The sequence below is a fragment of the Pimephales promelas genome, chromosome 2 (assembly GCF_988280905.1).
Source record: "Pimephales promelas chromosome 2, fPimPro1.hap1.1, whole genome shotgun sequence".
NCBI classification, from domain to species: Eukaryota; Metazoa; Chordata; class Actinopteri; order Cypriniformes; family Leuciscidae; genus Pimephales; species Pimephales promelas.
This window is the reverse complement of record NC_142770.1, coordinates 18,265,717-18,284,071: the sequence shown is the minus strand read 5'-3', so window position 1 is coordinate 18,284,071 and position 18,355 is coordinate 18,265,717. Positions and strand designations below refer to the sequence as shown.

The 18,355-nt window shown below is 36.3% G+C and overlaps 1 protein-coding gene across 3 annotated transcripts in view; it reads left to right on the top strand.

Annotated features, from left to right (window-relative positions):
- Window positions 1–18,355, top strand: part of LOC120495352 (semaphorin-3D) — a 58,585-nt gene continuing 40,230 nt past the window's right edge. The window contains exons 1-2 of one of the 3 annotated variants that reach the window (XM_089117531.1): window positions 1–275; window positions 795–824. The gene's annotated coding sequence lies outside the window, so the exon portion shown is untranslated. Of the gene's footprint in view, window positions 276–791; window positions 825–18,355 lie in introns of all 3 variants that reach the window. The other 2 variants (XM_089117527.1, XM_039694874.2) reach the window with 2 other exon arrangements.

The window sequence follows — 18,355 nt, the reverse complement described above, 5'->3', positions numbered from 1 at the left end:
AGTTGCACTGATCTGTTGTTGACGGACATACACACACACACCTGCACTCGCGTGGCGCGTGATCAGCACACTGGACGGATATGACAGGTTTGGAGAGGATCGCGTGCAGGAGGAGGAGGAGTGTCTCGTGCGCTCCGGGCGCGCGCTGTTGCTCGCTTGTTTATAGTGAAGGAGGTGCGGACAGCACGCGCGAGCATCTTCACAAGACTCACATCACTGACATTACAGCAGAAAAGTGGAATAAAAGCGTCAAGAACGAGGGGAGATAACACCCGGTAGGTTTTGAAATGTTGTTTTTGGCTATTTCGACTACCATGGTGTAAGTTGATAATATGATACTTTAATGAATTATCAGTTTACAATAGGCTACTCATATTATTTACATACTTTTTTGGAGTTCTTCAAATTAAACCATGTTTTACTACGATACTTTTGGTAAACTTTTTACTTATACTTTTTACTTATAGCTACTTAAACTTGTACTTTTTGTAGCTATATTTGGCACTTTTTTAAATGAAGGCTTCAAGTTTGATATTGTATTTGTTTGTTGACATAATATGAGTAAAAATTGGGATTTTACAGAGTCTGGTTTGTTTGTATATACACACAGTATTTATGTTTTACCTCAGTGTTTCTGAGATCCCAAAGTGAAGTATTTGTTGAACTGAAGATATAACATGATTAATGGAGGACTTTTGAAACGTTTATTAAAGGGACAGTGCACTCAAAATATTAATTCTGTCATTATTTACTCACCAGACATTCTTCAAAATATTTTCTTTTGTGTTCAGCAGAAATTCCTGCAAGCTTGGAACAACGCGAGGGTGAGTAAATGATGACAGAAATTTCATTTATACATGGTAAAAAAAAAAAAAGTATTTTTATTTTTTGTAAGGGCAATAAACTTGGATGTTTAAGTAATTTCAACTTAAATTACATTATACTGACTTAAAAAAATGAGTTGAATCTTGTATTACTTATTTTGACGAGTTAAAGCAATGTGAAAACTATCCCATTAACAAAAATGTTAAAAAAAATATCGTAAAACTGGAAAAAAGAAGTGTCAACCTGCAAAAAAATATGTTCAGGATTTGTAATCACATTTTTTTCTTTTGTCAAATCAACTTAAATAATTTATGTAGTTCATATAACATAATATTTTGAGTTTCTGATGATTAAATCAATCTCTGTCATTGTATTAACTCAATTTTTCCATTTCAATTAACTTAACATTTTAAGGCAACCAGGTTACTTCATTTTTTAAGTTAAACCAACAAAAATTTTTTACAGTGCGTTATTGCTGTGTCTGAGTTGATCAAACATCAGCGCTTGAGGCTTAATCATTTTAATATATTAATATATATATATATATATACATACAGTATATTAATATATATATATATATATATATATACACCTCAAAACAATTCTGATATCAAATACCCTGTTTTTACAGTATGTACAGTGTAGCTCTTGTGGACAGGATGTGCATTGAATGAATTTAAAGGTTTGGACGTCAGTGATGTTCATTGTCCCCTGATTCTTTCCTTTTCCTGTTTGCTGTATGGTGTGTATATTGTACTACTCTGATTTGTTTGTTTCCGTCCTTGTAAATTTCCTAAAATGATCTCGAATCATCGTGATTCATTTGATCAAAAATATTTATTGACATGGAGATGTGTTTTATATATAAAACTTCACATTTACATAATAATGAAATAAAAACAAAATATATATATTTTATTACGAGGAGAAAAAAAACTGAGCAATAAATGGACGAGCAATCAGAAAGCTGTGAATTCCAGCAAGTGACGGTCATACAAGTTTTGTGAAGTCGCCGGATCCTTTGATTTAAAGACGGGTCGGTTTCAGTATTGGGATCTGTTGTGATCGTCTTGTTTCACACCCACTCCGAGCACTTGAAAGGGAGAGGAGAAGCTGACGGATTGACTGTGATGTGAGTCCTCACGTAGAGCCGCATGAGGAAAGCCAGGCGGTGACTGCGAGACCCTTATCTGTGCAGGCCAGCACTGCTGCCTCGCGGGACACGGCTATTGTTGTTTTATCTGGAATGAGCTTTGTTCTGCTGGTAACAATAGCTCAGCTCCCTGTGACTGCAGTCTACATTATGAGTGTTCAGTCAGTGCAATTGAAGTGACTTTCAGCACACACTGTTGCTTTGTTTCTAGCCGTGCTTTGATTTACCAGTCAAAATAAACACTCTAAAAAATGCTGGGTTGTTTTAACCCAGTTTTGGGTAAAATATGGACAAATTAAAAAATGTAACCCAATGGCTGGGTTTGTCTATATTTGACCCAAAATTGGGTTAAAACAACCCAGCATTTTTTTAGAGTATCACTATATTTTACACATTATTTTGTATTTTTTAGCATTCAAAAATGTGACATTGATGCTTTTTCAACAGTATTGAAGTAATTTATTATTAATTTTAAGTGATTAATTTCCCTAAAATACATTTTTAATTATATTAAGAAATTTTTGAAGATGATTTTAATTTAACTAATGATAGATACATATATTTTTAAATGTTAACAATGTATGTGCTATAATTTTATTGTAAAGTATTTTTTAATTTATTTTAATATACCTAACCTTTTCTTTATAATATAAAATTATTTTATTTATACATTTATAGTTTTTACAAATTTTATGTAAATGTTTAGAAATTTTCAGTTGATATTCATTTTTTTTATTTAAAGCTGCAGTCCGCATATTTTCCTCTTTGTCGCCATCTCTGTTCGAAATCTGCAATTGCAGATTTTTAAGTTAGTTGTACTTTGACACCCTTGACACGGCACAGTGTGGATGAACACAATGTTTGAGGAGAGTGTGAGGCTGTCAGTCGCCATGGCGGTGTGGATTACTGGCATTCAGAATCACAGATTGTTCTTTTTGGAAGTATGACCAACATAATAATTTTCACCGGAAAATGTTATCTGAACAATTAAGAAACATTCACTTTTGTTCTGGTTCTGACATTGCAGTAAATCACGCAGATTAAATCTAATAATCGCTTATAAGTTAGTTATCATATCAAAAACCCAAAAAGGTTCCAGACTGCAGCTATTATTTATTTTACTAAACTATTTAATTAATAATAACTTTATATTTATAACATTATTTAACAACATATTTTTGTTTTAGTTTTACAAATTGATCAATGTTTTTTAATTTTGTATCAATTTATCAAAATAATATTTTAACGATTTTTTTTTTTTAATTTAGGAATATGCTTTGTTTTGTTTTGTTTTTTACTGCAATTACTTAATCTAATAAAATATTTTTATAATTATAATATTATTATTATATTGTTATGAATTCAAAAAGTGAGCTTCGGTTTGACCTGAAATATTCCTTTAATTATTTATTTTTTTTATTCTTAATGTGTGTTTTGGGAAGTTAATAATGCCTGTAATTGGTTTTATGATTAAGGTTTTTGAGTTGGTTAAACGTTTAGATCTCGTGCCCAGAGGACTTGTGGTTTTTTTGATAGAAAAATCTTCCACTGTGGTTTGTGGTTAACTTGGCAAAAAAAAACTGTAAAGGAATCAAAGTGTTTGGGGATTCTGGTTTGTGTGATACCCATCTGACCAAATGAAGTTTGTGTTAATGATATCAGATGACATTTTATAGAGTTTAAGGAGAAGTCATTCACCTTTTTATCCTGTGTGATGAATCATTTCACTTTTTGGCTCTGAGAAATCTGATATTGTCCTTTGTACTTGCTATGCATATCTACAGTTTTTTGGGAATGTCCCAATCTTAGACTGATATATACTTTCAGATCTGTTCTGGATTATCTGAGCATCTGTATCTGGTTAATGTCTTTCTCTCTTACACTCTTCTGTTGGCAATCTGCCGCTTCTTATATATCAATTCATTTTCAAGATCTTTCATCCAGACATGCATTTGTGATTTAACGCCATGTTGCTGATAGTCCTTTTGAATATGAAGCCAAAGTTGATGCTTTTTATTTGGATTCTGATAGTTTACCAAAGGGACGATAGCTCAGATCGACATTTAGCCTTATTTAAACCTTTGAAATTACACTACTTGTAAAAAAAAAAGTTTCATTCTAGTTTATTTATGACTTACATTGAATATAAAATGGATGGACATGGTCAAACTTTTGACCGATTCATTATTTGTGCTTTTACATCCAAATTTAGTTTGCAATGTGAGAAAAAAGTTATGGACATAGTAGAGGACACAGGCCACCCAACAAGAAAGTGCCCAATGCCTCCATCATTCACTCATGGATTAATAAAGCTTACAGTAACCACTGTGAACAATTCTGTGGGGGGGAAAGTGGAGATAAATGGGGAAAAAATAACTTGGTCATCTAAAAGAAATCATTTTCCCATAGGAAAAGCTCATTTGCTCTCATCCCTATGGAAAAGAGGAATTGGATGCCAGCGTTGGTTAAGATTTGCCTCATGTTCAGATGGATAGATGGGTAGGATTAGCGGTTGGGTTAGGGATTAGGGGGCGGAGATGGGTAGGATTATGGGTGGGGTTAGGGATCAGGGGGTGGAGATGGGTAGGATTATGGGTGGGGTTAGGGATCAGGGGGCGGAGGTGGATAGAATTGGGGATTGGGTTAGGGATTAGGGTGTGGAGATGGATAGGATTAGGGATTGGGTTAGGGATCAGGGAGTGGATATGGGTAGGATTAGGGGTGGGATTAGGGATCAGGGGGTGGAGATGGGTAGGATTAGGGGTGGGGTTAGGGATCAGGGGGCGGAGGTGGATAGAATTGGGGATTGGGTTAGGGATTAGGGTGTGGAGATGGATAGGATTAGGGATTGGGTTAGGGATCAGGGAGTGGATATGGGTAGGATTAGGGGTGGGGTTAGGGATCAGGGGGCGGAGGTGGATAGAATTGGGGATTGGGTTAGGGATTAGGGTGTGGAGATGGATAGGATTAGGGATTGGGTTAGGGATCAGGGAGTGGATATGGGTAGGATTAGGGGTGGGGTTAGGGATCAGGGGGTGGAGATGGGTAGGATTAGGGGTGGGGTTAGGGATCAGGGGGCGGAGGTGGATAGAATTGGGGATTGGGTTAGGGATTAGGGTGTGGAGATGGATAGGATTAGGGATTGGGTTAGGGATCAGGGGGTGGAGATGGATAGGATTAGGGGTTGGGTTAGGGATCAGGGGGTGGAGATGGGTAGGATTAGGGGTTGGGTTAGGGATCAGGGGGTGGAGATGGGTAGGATTAGAGGTTGGGTTAGGGATCAGGGGGTGGAGATGGGTAGGATTAGAGATCAGGGGGTGGAGATGGGTAGGTTTAAGTATATGTAAGGTGGGAGGAGTTGGATTTGGATCTGGATTTCGTGTTCTGCAGTGTGGACCATCTCCATTTTTAAGTACTTCATTGAATATGGTGGATCTGGGGAAGTTGGCCAGAGGTGCAGATCAGTCGTGATTGCACTCAGGTGTCCGTAAACGAATCACTCTGAATGTGCGTGTGTTGGCGGGACAGCAAACAACATCCTGAGTTAATGACTCAATAACCCATTGTAGTGCCTCTCTATTATCTTAATTAATTGGCCCTTCTCTCTATCAGCTCAACAATAACAATGCTCTGGCAAACACAGTACTTCCTTCCCAGAATGCATCTGTTCGAACCTGCTGTCTGGCGCCAACCCCAGGAAGGTCATAATAAGGCTGGAAGTGGCTCTGTGTGGGCCAGGGCGAGGGGAAGCTCTGTCTAAACACCCAACCAGCTGTTCTCGACAAATAATAGTAACTTCGTCATCATTCAGCCAAGCTAAACTCTGCTGTGTTATGGCTTACAGAGCCTTAACAAGCATGGTTATCTTTGTAAAACCAACTGAGATTTGCAATGTGTCGATCATTATTCATGTAGATATTTGTCTTGCATTGTTTCTTAGCGATTTCATTGTAATCTGCAGCTATTTATTCTTCCAGAATTGGGACTGAGTGTGTGGAGCTCCACAGTAAAAGTTCAGAATAGGGAACAATAACATTTGTTTGCATGTGTTGTGTTTTACAAATTATAAATTATAAATTACACCTCATCCACATCCGGGTCACGGCACCAAATGTAACCGGTTTTACTCGACCTGGTCCAACCGGAATTCGAATCTGGTTCTCCTGCACTAACAAGGTCGCTAAAGATCACACTAGCTAGTGCTCCTCTTGAGGGCAGTGAGGTTTATACACACAGCTCTAACTGTCCTACGTCCGTTACACATGCCATTTTCGCTTGTTTCTACAAGCTTTTCATCGTTACTAGTGTTTCACGGGACAGCAGAAAAGCCATGGAGCTGGTAATGTGATGCAAAGGTCAAAATGTATTAGTTTACAAACCATGCACTCTGGTAAAGGTGTTTTGAGGTCACAACACATGAAAATAAGTCTTTAGTAATGCATAATCTAGTCCTGTAATCATAATGTGTGTGAAACGGAGTAAAAGTTGCTGGTGTTTTACTGCCTCTACAGTTGCTCAGATTACAGTACTCGCGGTGCAGGAATCCCACACTTAACCTTTACACCCTAATATCATGATACAAATTTTTACTAGACCTCAGAGACTAAGGTGTCTTGGACACATATTTCTGATTATCCACATCATGACATGCCTGTCTAAACCTCCGAACCCTGCGTTCCAGGCCGTCATATAGCGCTCCACCCTAGCAGGGATACCAGCACCCCCTCTGGCTGGATGACCCTTGAGGTCCCGGCTTGTCAGAGAGCTCCGCGGGGATCCCTACCTCCCGGTATGGGGCTCCCGCTCTGTTTTCTCATCCTTTCAAATGAACGGCACTGGAATTCTTCAAGGCCAAAGAGCCAAAGATAAATCAAGTGAAGATTATAGAGGACTGCGCTTCTGCAGAGATCATGGGAGTTGTTATCATTTGTGATTTAGCTTCTTCTTCTTTTTTTGTAGCGTCCTACAAGCCTTGTTTCTTTCATAACTGTGATGTAGTTTTTGAATTCAAAGGTATGATGATCTAATAGTTTTAGTTGAAAGAATAAAAGCTGTCCTCATAATTTAGTATCCAACTTACTATCTGTTTTGGATTAGGTGTGTTTGAGTAAATCATCTTGTAAAGTTATCGCTAGGCTAACTCCGGTCGAGGGCCACATGTTGAGATGCACTCTTTTGTTTTATTGTGATGCTTGAGCCGTTCTGTTTCATCTCCAGGACTTGCAAACTGCTCTCAAAGGCTTAGCAGAGGGAATTCGTAGCTATCTGTAATTGGCTTTAATTAATGTCCTCTCAGGTTCTGTCATGTGAGGCAAAACAGAGTCCAAAACAACCCCTCTAATTTTAATCTATCGCTGCTGTAAATTCAAGTCCCCTCAAATGCCCTGGGAACATGTTAATGCACAAACGAGTCTCTCTGGAAATACTTTGCTTAATTCCACTGGAGTGGCTTATAATCATGGCCAGGCAGAATACTTTTTTCAGATTTTTTTTTTTTTTGGGGGGGGGGGGGGGGGTGTTTCTATTCTATTCTATGCAGAGACTTCAAGTCCTGTGTAGGTTGATTTCCAGAGTAATGTGAACTGTGGGACACTGTTGTTTTTAAGCATCCTGACAAGTCAGTGCATAGATCTTTTGAATTGGATAATTTCATTTCTCAAAGATTCATTCATAAATTTTAATATCTTTGAGCGGTTCAACTCAGTGACTCTGAGTTGAATATTAATCAAAAACGCATTAATCAAAAACTAAATCTTAATAAAAAAGACTTATAATAATACCAATAATAATAAAAAACAACAATTGCGTTTGATGATGCAAGTGGTGTAGAAAGGCCAATATAGAAAAAGTGGCAGATGTTTTCCAGTGGTGTATAAATGAACCCCCTTCAACTGAAAAACCTGTGGTTCATATTGGGACTGTTCTGAAAACACAAACACAAACACTCGAAGGGAAAAGGTCCTCTCTCTCCTCTCAGCGTAACGATAATGCGCTCCAAATACAGCAAACAAAAGCCTCAAGCAAAAGGAAGAGGCGAAAGACAAAATAAGCTTGCCATTTTAAACAAACTGGCTCCACTGTCAGTCTGAGTGCAGTCCGAACGCCAGTACTTGAGGTTGCTCCACAGGGAACCGTGACAGCCTGTTTTATGGCTGGTGTGACTTCAGTGCCTGGAATGAGGTCACTCGGACCACCGGGGAGGAAAACACACGATAAGTCTGTATCATCTGAGCTGGAGTTTGTTGACATTGTCAGTGTGGTCAGACAAATGAGAAGCGTCGCACAAGATGATTGTTAATAATGACAAAATTATGAGATAATTAAAGAGGACTTCGAATGATTAATGGCATTAATGACAGTATAAAGTCTGCATGCATTAGAGAAAACTGTCATTTTAGTTAACCCCCCAACCAAACCCGTATGACTTTTCTCTCTTCTGTTGAGAGATTTTAATATTGCGCTGGCCGCTCTTTTCCATGTAGTTACAATGAATAAGAACTGTAGTAGTAGTAGTAAAATCTTTATTTGTCCATTTACAGGGCAATTTAAGTAGCTTCAACTTCACAAACAAATTTGTATAAAACAAAAAACAGCAAAATATCACAAAACTTGGGCAGTCAAACGATTAATCGCGATTAATCGCATCCAAAATGCGATTAATCGCGATTAATCGTTTGACAGCCCAAGTTAAAACATCACAAACCCCAGGCATTTATAATAAATCTTCATATAGCTACTGTTTAAAATTCACGGTACCTTTATCTTTGTTTCAAATAAGTGTTTACACTCATAACTGCAGATTAATCGGTTGCTGTAAAGATGCAAAATTACACAAAAGTCACCATAAAATATTTGCGAGAAACAGACAGAAATTCAAGTAAGTTGAATTAAAAACTAGAGAAACTGATTAATCCGATTCATGAACAAATTATTCAAACCAGCGGTGCGTTTCCCGAAAGCATTGTTAGCCAACTATGGTCGCAAGTTCCGTCGTTATCAGTATAGTTTAACGAGTCGGTGTTTCCCGAAACTATCGTTCCAAAGAACATTCGCAAACAGCATCGCAAAGTTGTGTGGTTTGAACGACAGCTCTCGACCTGTGGTTAGAAGCATCGTTTCTATATTTCATGATATTTGGAGGTAATAAATCCTTATCTTGAGCAAAATATGCTATATACTATGGTAGTGAAGCAGCGAACTACGTCGTTGTACGGGAAACGCACCACAGATCGATGAACTGAGTCAACTGATGGATTGAAAAGAACGATTCACTCAAAAATCGGGCCACCAAAACTTGACTATATTAAGATCGAATTTATGTGAGCCAAGGTCTACGCGCCAAACATCTGATCCAAAGATCGGGTGTGTAAATTTTAGCAAATAATTCAGGTCCAAAAAATAATAAAAACGCGCTAACTCTCAATCTGAGGATAAGTAATATAGCCTATTTTATTATTAAGAGGCGTTTTTGATTTGTCCTCTTAAGAAAGTAGCTCAAAATGTTCAGCCTGTAAAAACTTTAACATTATTTTAAAGTTTACTAATTTTTACTCAGTTTGTCTTTAATGAAGGGAAACTTTGACTTTAAATAAGATGTGAAAACACATTTTTATTTACACAAACCTCCTTCATTGCTGACTTGTGAGGAAAACACTTGGATTTCTCTCTGGTGTTTGTGTTTTTGTTCAAAGCATGTTATTTACACACTTATCCATTATTACACAACAGCCTTTGTTGTGGATCCAAAGCAGGGATGAGTGTGTTTTGTTTGTCTTTACGCTGAAACAAGCTGGTTTTAAGTCCAGCAGGTGTTGTCTGGCGTTCTCTCATCTCAGACTAAACAAAAAACAAAGCTGCATAACGAGTCTAGACGGTAATGTTAACAAGCTGCCTTTAACAACTACTTTGTTGTAAAACTCCCAATATAGAGAAGAGATGAGCTTTAATAGAGTGAAACCGTGAACGCCCACCTTTTCCTTGGTCCCAGAAGTATTTTTCCAGTTTGTTCGCCATAGATATTGTTAGTGAATCACAGAGATGAATCACAACATGAAAATCTTTGATTTGATCTTGAAAAAGGTAAACGATGATATATTATATTATAAACGGAAGAACTCGTCCTATCCTAAGCATTGCGAATGATATAATTGCAACTGCAACAATAAAATATCAAACTACAGTCTTTAAATTGATAAGTGCAATTTATACATATTAATATTAGCAGATATTAGGCAGACCGACAACTCTACTAATAATCTAAATGAACACTCTAAAAAATGAAGGGTTTTGGGTCAAATATGGACAAATCCTAGCCTGGTTAAAACCAGACCATTCTCAGTTGTAATCTGGTTGTAACGTTATGGTCTGGCAAAGCGTCACAGACAAATCATTTCCAGAGGCGCGTCACCAACGGACGTCGCTGGTAGATCTAAAACCAATCTGGGGTGCGTTTCCCGTACAACGACGTAGTTCGCTGCTTCACTACCATAGTACGATGCATCGTTGGAAAAATCAACTAGCTAGTCACGACTGTTTCTCGAAACGCACTGTCGCAAAGTATCGTTCAACCACGTTGGTTTCGCACGTGGTGGAGTAATAACTACTTTTAATGAAACTGTTTGAGATCCAATTAACGCTCGATTTGTTTTATATAAATTATAGACATGACATCTGAGTACTATTTCTAATTGTTCTCAGTTATTTTGCTTTATAACCAGACTCAATATTTGGCTTGTTCTTACATAGTAGAGCACGTTCGCACATGCGCACTCTTCAAACATGGTACTTCAAATCTTTTGAAAAACTAAAAGACGTAAATTACATTTGTATGTTTTCTAAATAAAAGGCACAAGTTGTACTGAATGTCAGCTTGCTTATTTTGCTCAAGATAAGGATTTATTACGTCCAAATGTCATGAAATATAGAAACGATGTCTCTAACCACAGGTCGAGAGCTGTCGTTCAAACCACACAACTTTGCGAAGCTGTTTGCAAATGTCCGTTGGAACGATGGTTTCGGGAAACACCGACTCGTTAAATTATGCAGATAACAACGGAACTTGCGACCATAGTTGGCTAACGATGCTTTCGGGAAACGCACCCCTGAGCGATGAAGGAGATGACGGATGCAGAAACATGTCCGAGTGTTGTTCTTTGCTCGGTTTTTAACAAAAAGGAAACGTTCAAATCGCTTAAAACAGACGCGATAGCTGATTCGAGCGAGTGATGTTCGACGGCGGCATTCATCTTTGTAATGTAGGCTACAAAATCCCAGCGCTGTCGTCATCGTGTAAAGCCCGCCTCAACGTTTGTGATTGGTGCCACGATTTCGACGGATTGGAAATGGGCTTGAATGAGCTCTTTGCCAGACTAACTTTCTATAAATTAACTACTATTAACTAACAATTTATAAGTTGTATTTTTTAATCCAACAATTGGGTTTGTCCATATTTGACCCAAAATTGGGTTAAGTTAGTTGACATAGATACATAGTTAGAATAAAGGGGACTATCAGAATAAAATGTTATGATTTTTATTTTTATTAGTATTGTTAAGAAGTGGTTCTAGGGTGGTTGGGATTCTAGCGGCTAAATATATTTACAACATCTATAATTTCTAAAGCTGTGCATATTTAAATACTTCCATATAGTTACCTACAGATTTTAATGTGATCAAGCTGGAATAAAATACTTGTGCAAGTCATGTTTCCCATGCCTGAGGGTTTTCTGCAGTGAAGTCTTGAGAGGAAATCTCCTACGTGGATCTTAACCAAACAGCTAATGGGAAAATCGTCACCATCCTTCGCCCGGCAGGTTCACGCTGCGTTTTAAAGAGGGGGTCCGTGTGCTCAAGGCTGTTCCCCACCCCAAGGTCATGCCACTGTGAAGTCCTCCACTGTGGTTTAGTCGTCCTCACAATCACTAGCAGGAATGGCTCGCGGAATCCTTGGAAAGGAGGAAATGAGGTGGAATTCTGCACATTGTCTTTCAAATTTCCTATTTCATTGCAAGCGCCAGTGGCATATTGGTTAGGGCTGGCGGTTTGTAATTCAGATTCTCTCGGGACCATTACAGAACCTTCTAGACAGTTGTTTTCCTATTTTTGAGGGTTGTGCAACATGCATTGTTTGACTCCTTCTCCAAATCAGCTGTCTGGAATGAATACCACGACATTCCATCAGGATTCCTGAACCGGGGCGACTCGCTCGGCCCATTCCCTCCACAAACCAGAGTTATTTGTCTAACTGTATTTTCAAACATTTCAATTTCACATCTCACATGCTGGATATTCTCTCGCTTTTAAAATACACAGACTAACGTCTGTTTATTTTAATGTGGTGAGTCGTAATGGGCCGGACAGTCGATCACTTACAGTTGCACATGTTGATTTAAAACCTCCAGTAGTACAACGTGAGTTGACGGATTGCTAATCATACATTTTTTCCCAGCTTTTCCCTGTCCGACTGTTGTGATTCCCAGATGAGCACAGAGCATTTCCGAGAGACAATAACAGCGTTCAGAATGTAGATTGGACGCTTTTTCAGATGCTTTGTGGTGACGTTGGACGTCATTTAGTGTGCGGGAATGGGAATCTGGCGCCTTGGATATCAAAGTGAATTGCTCTGAATGGCCTCCTCCAGACAATCATGGATTTAGCGTGCTGAAATTGTTCCATGTTGTGCGCAATTTACATTCTGCATATAGAGCCAGTGGGCTTCTTGGATACTGATAGGAAACAGAAACTTACAGTGGATAATCAGACAGGAAATCTTCCTTTACACTACGGAAATATATAGAGTTCTTTTGATATATGACATCTACTTAGCTCTGTATTATCAAGAAATAAAAAGGTTTAGTTCACATGGTTTGCTGGCATTAAATTGTGCAATGGCTGAAGGAGTTGTAGGTTGTAAATCAGTATGTTATTTTATGGAGTTTTTAGACAGTGTTCAGATTTATGAAGAAACAAGTATTTAGTTAGAGCATAGAATTAGTAACAAGATTCGTTTAGAGCACAGAAGGAATTTGCTGAATTTTCTTACTACGTATTTTCTGAATTTTATTTTTATTTATTAATTGAATGAAAGACTGACAAATCTTTCCTAATCCAAAAATTGGCACTCGTTTCTGTGAGATTTTACATTATTTTGTTTATTATTTTATTATTATTATATTTTCGTGTTTTTTTCTTCTTCTCGTGTTTTGCTTTGCTGTTTTTGTGGGGTTTTTTTGTTTGCTTTTGTTTTGCTTTCCTTTGCTTTGCTGTTTTGTTTTTGTTTCATTTAGTTTTGTTTAGCCTTTTTTGTTTTGCTGTTTTGTTTTGTTTTTGTTTCATTTAGTTTTGTTGAGCCTTTTTTGTTTTGCTTTGCTTCCCTTTGTTTTGTTTTACTGTTTTGTTTTTGTTTCATTTAGTTTCGTTTAGCTTTTTTGTTTTGCTTTGGTTCCCTTTGTTTTGTTTTGCTGTTTTATTTTATTTAGTTTCGTTTAGCCTTTTTTGTTTTGCTGTTTTGTTTTTGTTTCATTTAGTTTCGTTTAGCCTTTTTTGTTTTGCTGTTTTCTTTTGTTTTTGTTTCATTTAGTTTCTTTTAGCCTTTTTTTGTTTTGCTGTTTTCTTTTGTTTTTGTTTCATTTAGTTTCGTTTAGCCTTTTTTTGTTTTGCTGTTTTTTTGTTTTTGTTTCATTTAGTTTTGTTTAGCCTTTTTTGTTTTGCTTCCCTTTGTTTTGCTGTTTTCTTTTGTTTTTGTTTCATTTAGTTTCGTTTAGCCTTTTTTGTTTTGCTTTGGTTCCCTTTGTTTTGTTTGCTGTTTTCTTTTGTTTTTGTTTCATTTAGTTTCGTTTAGCCTTTTTTGTTTTGCTTTGGTTCCCTTTGTTTTGTTTTGCTGTTTTCTTTTGTTTTTGTTTCATTTAGTTTCGTTTAGCCTTTTTTGTTTTGCTTTGGTTCTCTTTGTTTTGTTTTGCTCTTTTCTTTTGTTTTTGTTTCATTTAGTTTCGTTTTAGCCTTTTTTGTTTTGCTTTGCTTCCCTTTGTATTGTTACCAAGTTACTTAACATACACCATTTAAAAATCTTCGTTTTGTAGGTAATTTCAACTTTAGGTGCCCAAATTATTTTCTTCTTTTGTAAACTCTAGGTCTGAAATTAAAGATAACAGTAAGAATTATTTAAGATTACAGTATCTCCCATTACCTCCAAACAATGTTTTGCATTCAAAATGTCAACAGCGATGACATCATCACAGTATTTTCATTCTGAATTGTTATTGAACTTGTCGTTCTTCAATTCTATTCTTTTTCTTACTTTCAGGAAATGGGAATGTAGTAGTCAAAGTAATATTAACAACGGTAATAAAACGTCTTAAACAGAGCAATTCCAAGAGGGTCCTCATACCATTGGTGCACGGGCCCTAATAAGAGTTGATGTTGTATATTATATACTGACTCTAAAAACATATCCTGAAAAGGAGCTCTGTGTTTTCCCCCCTTCTCATTGTTTCTTGCTGGTAAATAATTAAAAAGAAACAAACGCATAAAGAATTGCTGGAATTTACTCACCAAAACATGAAACAATGATGTGCAGTAAAAATAACATTACTCATCAATGCTGTATATTTGAAAATCCAGATTCCTGGACAGGATGAGGCCGATGTTTTACCATTTTAAATATTATTATAACTTCTAGCCTTTTCAGGCACCCCATCACATCACTCCTTAAGGCAGAAGTGGCCAATAGCCCTGGATCCTGTCAGATTGAAAACAGCTGAAGTGGACAGTTCATCTGTCTCTCTTCATTTTGTTACACCCCACCTTGTCAGACATAGGTGTCTGGAGGTGAGGATTGCAGAGTTGGGCTGGTATGTGAAGGAGAAGTGCTTTCTCTGGTCTGTTGGATTGGAGGTGCAGATTGGGATGTTCAAGATCACTGGGGTGTTGGTGTGGGAGTTTTAGGGCCGTACGGTTGAACGATCTCATGCAGGGAAAAACGTTGAGTCTTCACAGCAACCATGCAACTCGGCCACGCTTGGTTATTTGGTTATGAAGGAAACCAGAGTTTCCAAAACTGCCTAGGGGGTCCATCTATTGAGGAATGAGGGAGTTATTGTCCAGCTGAACGTTCACATGATCCCAAACCACTATTGGCCTCCCACCACCCTTACATTTAAATAACTGGGCTACTTTAAGATTATTCAAAAAGTCAGTCAAGTTTTGCTGTTGTCTATATGTAAACTGAAATATCGTTAGCAAAATGTTCGATTTTGATAAATTGGTTTCTTCAACTTTGAGCACTTTCATGTCTCAGTGGATTTTTTTTTTTTTTGGTTGATTAATTTGTATTAATTTTCTGTTATTTTTTGTAATTTTAGTAATTGATGTCCTATTTTAAAAAGTTTTTGTGAAAAAAAATAAAAATACATTTTCACAATTCATAATATATATAGGGCTGTCAAATGATTAATCGCGATAGAAAAAAATATTATTTATATATAAAATATGTATATTTATATATAATATAAATTATATATAAATCTATATACAGTATATCCATGAAAATATTTCTTAAATATATACAAGCATGTGTGTATTTACATATATATATATATATATATATATATATAATAATTATACACAGTGCACCCACATATATTATGTATACACAAACTTTTATTTTGGATGCGATTAATCGAGATTAATCGTTTGACAGCCCTAATATATATATATATATATATATATATATATGTGTGTGTGTGTGTGTGTGTGTGTGTGTGTGTGTATATATATATATATATATATATATATATATATGTATATACACACATACACACACACACACACACATATACACATATATACATATACACACACACACACACACACATATATATATATATATATATATATATATATATATATTATGAAGTGTGAAATATACTTTAATTGTGTATATTTGGGATGCTGGGTGTAAAATTATTTATTAAAGTTTAGGGTCAGTAAGATTTATTTGTATTTATTAATTTTATTCAGCAAGGATGCTGAATAAAACTTCGATTTATCAAAGCAGTCTGAAAAATGTATCATGATTTCTCTTGATAATAATCAGAAATGTTTATTGAGCATTAAATCATCACATTAGAATGATTAGAACTTATAAATCAAGTTCTAATTCTTTTACAAGTTTTTCTTGTAAAAGAAAGAATTCTAGCAAAAAACATTAAAAAAACTTAATACAAAAACACACAAATACAAGCTTGATAATACCACAAAAACAAAATTAAACAAACCACTAAAACGTTTTGCCCACTTTGTTCTTCAGGTTTTGAATTCCTATGAAATTGAGAATGACTTTATAACCTCCTAATAGGGTCTCAAAGAGCTTTATAGATGGCTTTCTGCCTAAATTATACTTTACATTCCACATTAAACAGTTTAATGCATGTCAAAACAAAAGAACAAATTACTTTTTCGCCTTTGCATAGATATCTGCAGTGAGGCTGGAGGTCCTCCATCATGACACCTACCAAACACACTCAGATAACCTTCCCGCCCTCTAGCACTCGACACATTTGTCGCTCATTTGTTCCATATTACGTTGCAGAGAAACTGTAATCCTTCCTGAAAACCTAAAGTCTTCCTAATGAGTTGTGTAGCAGAGGAGTTCATGTAAAGTATCCTTTTTTCCTCAAGAAAATCCACTGGCATGGGCTGTGTTTGTGTGGCCAGAAGCTCACTAGTGGATGGACACCTGGATGAAGGGCCTAAAGACGTCTGTATCTACATTTGCTCACTCAGTGAATGATTCCCTGGGAACATGAAACCTTTAGACTGTTGTTTCTCTAAATTGCGGGTTTTTGCATTATAAAAAGACTAATGAATTGTGAAAAATGCAGTGTTTTTGAACTGAATGGCCGCGGTTTGGAAAGAATAGGGCTGATTTTGAATGTGTTTAGTGTCCCGGCATGTTAAGCTGGTGTCTTTGAGACCAGTTGCTTGTTTTTCGGCTGGTTGAGCCCAGTGTTGTTTGTTCACGGGTAGCAGATCTTTTCACAGCTCGGGGCGGATCTTAATGTGCCGACCCGCCCCTTTTCATTCACATTAAGTCTTTCAATGAATAAGTAATTTTCTGCAACTCTCTTTGTACAATTTGAGTTAGGCTGCTCATTTTTTAAATCCACTTTCCTTTTATACAGTTAAATGTAACTAACTAGAACAAATTTAATTAGAGCTGGGCGATATGACGACATATATCATGTGACGGTATTTGTACGGCCATTAGTTTGGTTTGACCTTACGTAAAGAAACTGGTAAGAGTCCCTAACAAGTCAATGCAGAACTAGTTAAAAATGTAATGTTGTTTCACTGTTTCCTAACTGTCATCTACAAATGTGGACCAGCCAATCAGAATTCAGAGTCTTTGTTTTCCAATGTTAGTTCCAATGAGATCTCATATTGTCGATTTCCATATCAATTCGTATGATTTGATTTGTTTGCAAAATGTGATTTTTTTAAACGACTTTCAGAAAGAATACGCCAGAAATATGAAGGAGGCATATCTGAAGAAACACCTTAATATAAACATATGAAGACTTCAGATGCAAAAGCCTCTAAGTGCCATCTGAAATTTTCTTCTAGAATGAATTTTTAACAAGCTTGTATGTTTATATTCAGTTATTTCACTTTAATGGCAATGACAATTACCTATGAATTGTCATTAAAGTGAAATTACTGCATCTGAAGTCATCATATAAGCTTGATAATATCACAAAAACACATAATTAAGTGAAATAAATTGTCATAAGAGTGTTGGTAATTTATCATATAATATTTTTTTTATTTAATTTTCAGCAAAAATTACTATATAATAATAGCCTATAAGATAAACCCTTACCATGCTATGTAATGACTCATATAAAAAATATTTTCACAAGTTTCAAAAATGCAATATAAAAGTGTCCATGGTTGAAGAAATGCAAATGCAAGCATATAAGCTTGATAAAAACACAAAAACAAATGTGCCGTATAGTAAAATTTTCAACAAAAAAAGATATGATTAAAAATGGCTCATATTAAAGATTTTATTGTGTTGATAGCACAAGAAACAATGATTTGACGCTTACCCAATGCTAAATGTTCTTTATTGGATGTTTAAACATCATTTAGCTGATTTTCGTGCTATTCATGTTTTAGAATCTGTATAAATCTGCTTTGAATAAATATATCAATTGTTAGTTCACAAATATGATGCTTAGAACATGTAAATAATAAGAAGAGAATCCTTAATCCACCATTTTTCAATAAAAAAGTTAGTATTGGTCCAAACACACGTTTACGTTTAGTTAAACAGACTGCACTTCCGTTTGGCGCCACTAGTGGCGTGTGAATGCAGGGA